The 6000-nt window shown below is 50.5% G+C and overlaps 3 non-coding genes across 3 annotated transcripts; all 3 read left to right on the forward strand.

Moving 5' to 3' along the window:
* Positions 1-473: 473 nt before the first annotated feature.
* Trnae-uuc lies at positions 474-545 on the forward strand. The gene has a single exon. It is a non-coding gene; the product is annotated as a tRNA-Glu (tRNA).
* Positions 546-2553: 2008 nt separating this feature from the next.
* On the forward strand, positions 2554-2625 carry Trnae-uuc. Its single transcript has one exon. It is a non-coding gene; the product is annotated as a tRNA-Glu (tRNA).
* Positions 2626-4635: 2010 nt separating this feature from the next.
* Positions 4636-4707, forward strand: Trnae-uuc. Its single transcript has one exon. It is a non-coding gene; the product is annotated as a tRNA-Glu (tRNA).
* The last annotated feature ends 1293 nt before the right edge of the window (positions 4708-6000 follow it).

A 6000-nucleotide genomic window follows, 5' to 3' on the forward strand; every position in this document is an offset into this window, starting at 1 on the left:
GAAATCGACCATTTCATGCACGGCATGGTGGGAAAACAATTCTGAAATTAGAACTTCTTAGTGAGGCTGCGGTGGCGAGTATTCCTGTATGCCTCGGTGGCGCAGTGGGCTGCGCGTGTCATTATCTTAAGGGCGTACGTTCTATCCTCAACTCAGCCATCTCATTTTCTCTCCACGACGGTGAAAGGCACAGCATAGCTTTTGCGAGGTAAGGCCGTATTTGCCGTTTATTACCACCTAGGCTACTTTGCGTCAACGTGTGTTTGTTTCCAGTTATTACTAATTACAGTTTTGCTAGTTGCACTCGAGACTGAAAGCGATGTTTGCCTAGTATGACTTGCGCGCTTTGGGAGTGAGTAAGCGGGATCGTGGTGGCGGACAGAGTTCAGCGTTGGCGCCAGATTCGGCCCTAAAGTTGCGTGGAGGAGAAGTATTTCTGGACGCATACACACGTAGTGGATCGTTGAGGTATGTCCGGTATGGTTTAGTGGCTAGGATACCTGGCTTTCACCCAGGAGGCCCGGGTTCGATTCCCGGTACCTGAACGTGAATTTTCGGGGCTGAGATGAGAAAACTTCTCACGGCCGTTTTCGTCTTCGTGGAGCTGCTGCTCTGGGTTCCAGGTATAAGGTGAGAGAAAGTCAAGAAAAAGAGATACATCCTCACGTTAATGGCGGGGCCGTTTTGAAGGGAGAGGAGACGGTTTTGCGGTTTTGGACTGCTGATGCGACAGTGTTGCATTGCCCGTTAGCTCAGTGGGCTATAGCGTCGTGCTAGTAACGCGTAGGTCATGGGTTCCATCCCTCCACGGGCCATTCCATTTTCTCCCCTAATAGGAAATGCTGTCTCCTGCGAGACTCTGCCAGGCAGATTCTAAATGATGTGCACATCCAGCTAGAAGTCTGAACGTTTCGCTAAGGGGTTGCCAACGGCCAGCTCACTTTCGATTAATGAAGTTAAGCAGACGTTTGCGTGGTTAGTGAGTGGATGGGTGATCGTCCGGGAACTGTGCGTGCTATTGGACCCTTTCATTTCAACCCCCCCCCCCCCTCCTCCTCTTGTGCTACAGTGTTGACGTGCTATGATGCCTCCCTAAGCAATTTAAATTACATTAACGAACATATGATCCAAAATTTAACTAGGCTGTTTGCAAAAAGAGCGCAAGGAAAGTGCAAGAACGACTTTGGCAATAACAGAACCGTACGAATCAACAGATAATTTCTCAAATGTGTAGATAAGACTGTGGCGAAGCAGTGAGATTTCCGAAATTTGTAAATGAAAGTTTAGCTTTTCGTATTGAAAAGGAAAAGTACTCTTGATTACCTTATTTCTCGCAGCCGATTGTCGTACTTCTCCTGTCATATCGGCCCCACCGCCGAGCGGCAGCGAGCGGCAGTCGAGCAAAGTCGGGCCAAGTCGACACACGATGAAGTGAAATCAATCCACTTAGCTGGAACGAGGCAGGAGACGAGGAGATACTACCTGTGCCGCGACACGTGGCAATTTCGAGGATCGAATGGTCTTGAACACATACTATTGCGCTACGCAAAAATGACAAATCCTCCTGCGGTCGCCAGAATCGAACCCGGATTAACTGCTTGGGAAGAAACCATGCTGACCGTTACACCACCACCGCATTGCGCTGCATTCTTCCTGTGTCGCGGTGCGTTGCCGCCCCTGCTGCCACCAGAGGCTCAAGCGACCCTGCTGCAGGCCCTCTGCCCTCCAGCACATCGGAACGCGGTGCCACGTGCTTCCAGGGCGATGCACTGTAACTAGACGCAGCATTGACTTCCGCCGAGAAATCGACCATTTCATGCACGGCATGGTGGGAAAACAATTCTGAAATTAGAACTTCTTAGTGAGGCTGCGGTGGCGAGTATTCCTGTATGCCTCGGTGGCGCAGTGGGCTGCGCGTGTCATTATCTTAAGGGCGTACGTTCTATCCTCAACTCAGCCATCTCATTTTCTCTCCACGACGGTGAAAGGCACAGCATAGCTTTTGCGAGGTAAGGCCGTATTTGCCGTTTATTACCACCTAGGCTACTTTGCGTCAACGTGTGTTTGTTTCCATCCGCCGAGAAATCGACCATTTCATGCACGGCATGGTGGGAAAACAATTCTGAAATTAGAACTTCTTAGTGAGGCTGCGGTGGCGAGTATTCCTGTATGCCTCGGTGGCGCAGTGGGCTGCGCGTGTCATTATCTTAAGGGCGTACGTTCTATCCTCAACTCAGCCATCTCATTTTCTCTCCACGACGGTGAAAGGCACAGCATAGCTTTTGCGAGGTAAGGCCGTATTTGCCGTTTATTACCACCTAGGCTACTTTGCGTCAACGTGTGTTTGTTTCCAGTTATTACTAATTACAGTTTTGCTAGTTGCACTCGAGACTGAAAGCGATGTTTGCCTAGTATGACTTGCGCGCTTTGGAGTGAGTAAGCGGGATCGTGGTGGCGGACAGAGTTCAGCGTTGGCGCCAGATTCGGCCCTAAAGTTGCGTGGAGGAGAAGTATTTCTGGACGCATACACACGTAGTGGATCGTTGAGGTATGTCCGGTATGGTTTAGTGGCTAGGATACCTGGCTTTCACCCAGGAGGCCCGGGTTCGATTCCCGGTACCTGAACGTGAATTTTCGGGGCTGAGATGAGAAAACTTCTCACGGCCGTTTTTCGTCTTCGTGGAGCTGCTGCTCTGGGTTCCAGGTATAAGGTGAGAGAAAGTCAAGAAAAAGAGATACATCCTCACGTTAATGGCGGGGCCGTTTTGAAGGGAGAGGAGACGGTTTGCGGTTTTGGACTGCTGATGCGACAGTGTTGCATTGCCCGTTAGCTCAGTGGGCTATAGCGTCGTGCTAGTAACGCGTAGGTCATGGGTTCCATCCCTCCACGGGCCATTCCATTTTCTCCCCTAATAGGAAATGCTGTCTCCTGCGAGACTCTGCCAGGCAGATTCTAAATGATGTGCACATCCAGCTAGAAGTCTGAACGTTTCGCTAAGGGGTTGCCAACGGCCAGCTCACTTTCGATTAATGAAGTTAAGCAGACGTTTGCGTGGTTAGTGAGTGGATGGGTGATCGTCCGGGAACTGTGCGTGCTATTGGACCCTTTCATTTCAACCCCCCCCCCCCCTCCTCCTCTTGTGCTACAGTGTTGACGTGCTATGATGCCTCCCTAAGCAATTTAAATTACATTAACGAACATATGATCCAAAATTTAACTAGGCTGTTTGCAAAAAGAGCGCAAGGAAAGTGCAAGAACGACTTTGGCAATAACAGAACCGTACGAATCAACAGATAATTTCTCAAATGTGTAGATAAGACTGTGGCGAAGCAGTGAGATTTCCGAAATTTGTAAATGAAAGTTTAGCTTTTCGTATTGAAAAGGAAAAGTACTCTTGATTACCTTATTTCTCGCAGCCGATTGTCGTACTTCTCCTGTCATATCGGCCCCACCGCCGAGCGGCAGCGAGCGGCAGTCGAGCAAAGTCGGGCCAAGTCGACACACGATGAAGTGAAATCAATCCACTTAGCTGGAACGAGGCAGGAGACGAGGAGATACTACCTGTGCCGCGACACGTGGCAATTTCGAGGATCGAATGGTCTTGAACACATACTATTGCGCTACGCAAAAATGACAAATCCTCCTGCGGTCGCCAGGAATCGAACCCGGATTAACTGCTTGGGAAGAAACCATGCTGACCGTTACACCACCACCGCATTGCGCTGCATTCTTCCTGTGTCGCGGTGCGTTGCCGCCCCTGCTGCCACCAGAGGCTCAAGCGACCCTGCTGCAGGCCCTCTGCCCTCCAGCACATCGGAACGCGGTGCCACGTGCTTCCAGGGCGATGCACTGTAACTAGACGCAGCATTGACTTCCGCCGAGAAATCGACCATTTCATGCACGGCATGGTGGGAAAACAATTCTGAAATTAGAACTTCTTAGTGAGGCTGCGGTGGCGAGTATTCCTGTATGCCTCGGTGGCGCAGTGGGCTGCGCGTGTCATTATCTTAAGGGCGTACGTTCTATCCTCAACTCAGCCATCTCATTTTCTCTCCACGACGGTGAAAGGCACAGCATAGCTTTTGCGAGGTAAGGCCGTATTTGCCGTTTATTACCACCTAGGCTACTTTGCGTCAACGTGTGTTTGTTTCCATCCGCCGAGAAATCGACCATTTCATGCACGGCATGGTGGGAAAACAATTCTGAAATTAGAACTTCTTAGTGAGGCTGCGGTGGCGAGTATTCCTGTATGCCTCGGTGGCGCAGTGGGCTGCGCGTGTCATTATCTTAAGGGCGTACGTTCTATCCTCAACTCAGCCATCTCATTTTCTCTCCACGACGGTGAAAGGCACAGCATAGCTTTTGCGAGGTAAGGCCGTATTTGCCGTTTATTACCACCTAGGCTACTTTGCGTCAACGTGTGTTTGTTTCCAGTTATTACTAATTACAGTTTTGCTAGTTGCACTCGAGACTGAAAGCGATGTTTGCCTAGTATGACTTGCGCGCTTTGGGAGTGAGTAAGCGGGATCGTGGTGGCGGACAGAGTTCAGCGTTGGCGCCAGATTCGGCCCTAAAGTTGCGTGGAGGAGAAGTATTTCTGGACGCATACACACGTAGTGGATCGTTGAGGTATGTCCGGTATGGTTTAGTGGCTAGGATACCTGGCTTTCACCCAGGAGGCCCGGGTTCGATTCCCGGTACCTGAACGTGAATTTTCGGGGCTGAGATGAGAAAACTTCTCACGGCCGTTTTTCGTCTTCGTGGAGCTGCTGCTCTGGGTTCCAGGTATAAGGTGAGAGAAAGTCAAGAAAAAGAGATACATCCTCACGTTAATGGCGGGGCCGTTTTGAAGGGAGAGGAGACGGTTTTGCGGTTTTGGACTGCTGATGCGACAGTGTTGCATTGCCCGTTAGCTCAGTGGGCTATAGCGTCGTGCTAGTAACGCGTAGGTCATGGGTTCCATCCCTCCACGGGCCATTCCATTTTCTCCCCTAATAGGAAATGCTGTCTCCTGCGAGACTCTGCCAGGCAGATTCTAAATGATGTGCACATCCAGCTAGAAGTCTGAACGTTTCGCTAAGGGGTTGCCAACGGCCAGCTCACTTTCGATTAATGAAGTTAAGCAGACGTTTGCGTGGTTAGTGAGTGGATGGGTGATCGTCCGGGAACTGTGCGTGCTATTGGACCCTTTCATTTCAACCCCCCCCCCCCCCTCCTCCTCTTGTGCTACAGTGTTGACGTGCTATGATGCCTCCCTAAGCAATTTAAATTACATTAACGAACATATGATCCAAAATTTAACTAGGCTGTTTGCAAAAAGAGCGCAAGGAAAGTGCAAGAACGACTTTGGCAATAACAGAACCGTACGAATCAACAGATAATTTCTCAAATGTGTAGATAAGACTGTGGCGAAGCAGTGAGATTTCCGAAATTTGTAAATGAAAGTTTAGCTTTTCGTATTGAAAAGGAAAAGTACTCTTGATTACCTTATTTCTCGCAGCCGATTGTCGTACTTCTCCTGTCATATCGGCCCCACCGCCGAGCGGCAGCGAGCGGCAGTCGAGCAAAGTCGGGCCAAGTCGACACACGATGAAGTGAAATCAATCCACTTAGCTGGAACGAGGCAGGAGACGAGGAGATACTACCTGTGCCGCGACACGTGGCAATTTCGAGGATCGAATGGTCTTGAACACATACTATTGCGCTACGCAAAAATGACAAATCCTCCTGCGGTCGCCAGGAATCGAACCCGGATTAACTGCTTGGGAAGAAACCATGCTGACCGTTACACCACCACCGCATTGCGCTGCATTCTTCCTGTGTCGCGGTGCGTTGCCGCCCCTGCTGCCACCAGAGGCTCAAGCGACCCTGCTGCAGGCCCTCTGCCCTCCAGCACATCGGAACGCGGTGCCACGTGCTTCCAGGGCGATGCACTGTAACTAGACGCAGCATTGACTTCCGCCGAGAAATCGACCATTTCATGCACGCATGGTGGAAAA

The sequence above is a fragment of the Schistocerca piceifrons genome, unplaced genomic scaffold (assembly GCF_021461385.2).
Source record: "Schistocerca piceifrons isolate TAMUIC-IGC-003096 unplaced genomic scaffold, iqSchPice1.1 HiC_scaffold_1260, whole genome shotgun sequence".
NCBI classification, from domain to species: Eukaryota; Metazoa; Arthropoda; class Insecta; order Orthoptera; family Acrididae; genus Schistocerca; species Schistocerca piceifrons.